Consider the following 1,104-nt stretch of genomic DNA (forward strand, 5'->3'; position numbering starts at 1 on the left):
CATAAAATGCGTTTGGTGTAATACGCCTCTTTACTTTCAATGTTTTTATAATGTTTATCATCCAGCGACTTGTAAAGCTGCTGTAGATGCTGCTGTACAACAATCAGAGAGCGATACGTAACGTACCTGCGATCTGTCATGTTTTCTACATTACTGTAATGTTTTTAACATTAATAAAATGTGTTTGACAATTTACAAACTTTCTTTTCGTACAATTCTATTTAAAAAATGCGGATGACAATAATGCTGGGATGATAGTTGGCTAATTCATATATTAATTTATTTCATTTCATATTTCAGAATAATGAAAAAAAAGCTGGAGCAAGCCGGAATCAAACGCACGACGTTGAACGTTCTAGTCCCGCTCCCTACTCGCTGCGCCACGCTAGCTACTTGAGCTTCGCTCCTACTTAAACGGTACTCTAAACGCACGGAAAACTTTCAACTGCGGTTTCTCGTAAATTAGTGCTCATTGGCAACAGTTATACGAGCTGCTTTTACAGGAAAGAGATTACTACAACATATATAAAGATTAGCAAAATCTAAGGCGGCGCTTTTGGACAGTCTCCTTGTTAGCTGACGATTGTCAGTGACGACCGCTGTCACACGGATAAACGGAACGTCTCTGTGTGCGTAAGTGCAGGGAGAAAAATGCTTGCGTGTCCGGGCTCGCGAGTATAGGAAAGGAACATTTGATGTTCAACGCTCGCCCCAGTCGGATCAAGATGTAGGTATACAGCTACGTATGAAATATATTTTCAAGAGATTACTTTTTTGATTATATAGTTTATACATAGCATTTATAATTAGTAGCTCTTGTAAATTATTTAATTTCCTTTGTTTTTTTTCAGAAATCAACGATGACAACGTTGGCGACAACGACGGCGGCGTCGGCGACAAGCGACACGATTACGATGCATGTAAGTATTCAATTACATAAATATTTATTATATCATTAGGAGAGCTCGCGGAATTGTAATATAAGGAAAAAAATATATATATACCCGGGAAAAATTTTTTTATATATAATTATATATAAAATATGTCCATATATAATTATATATAATTATATATGATTGTATATAATTATATATTATATATAAT

The 1,104-nt window shown here is 35.3% G+C and overlaps 1 long non-coding RNA gene across 1 annotated transcript; it reads left to right on the forward strand.

The window, feature by feature from the left end:
- Nucleotides 1-332: 332 nt before the first annotated feature.
- On the forward strand, nucleotides 333-920 carry LOC116849450. The gene is made up of 2 exons (XR_004379140.1): nucleotides 333-727; nucleotides 852-920. It is a non-coding gene; the product is annotated as an uncharacterized LOC116849450 (long non-coding RNA).
- Nucleotides 921-1,104: the final 184 nt, after the last annotated feature.

The sequence above is a fragment of the Odontomachus brunneus genome, unplaced genomic scaffold, assembly GCF_010583005.1.
Source record: "Odontomachus brunneus isolate Ranch 3 - 2012 unplaced genomic scaffold, Obru_v1 Obru_scaffold_116, whole genome shotgun sequence".
Lineage (NCBI taxonomy): Eukaryota > Metazoa > Arthropoda > Insecta > Hymenoptera > Formicidae > Odontomachus > Odontomachus brunneus.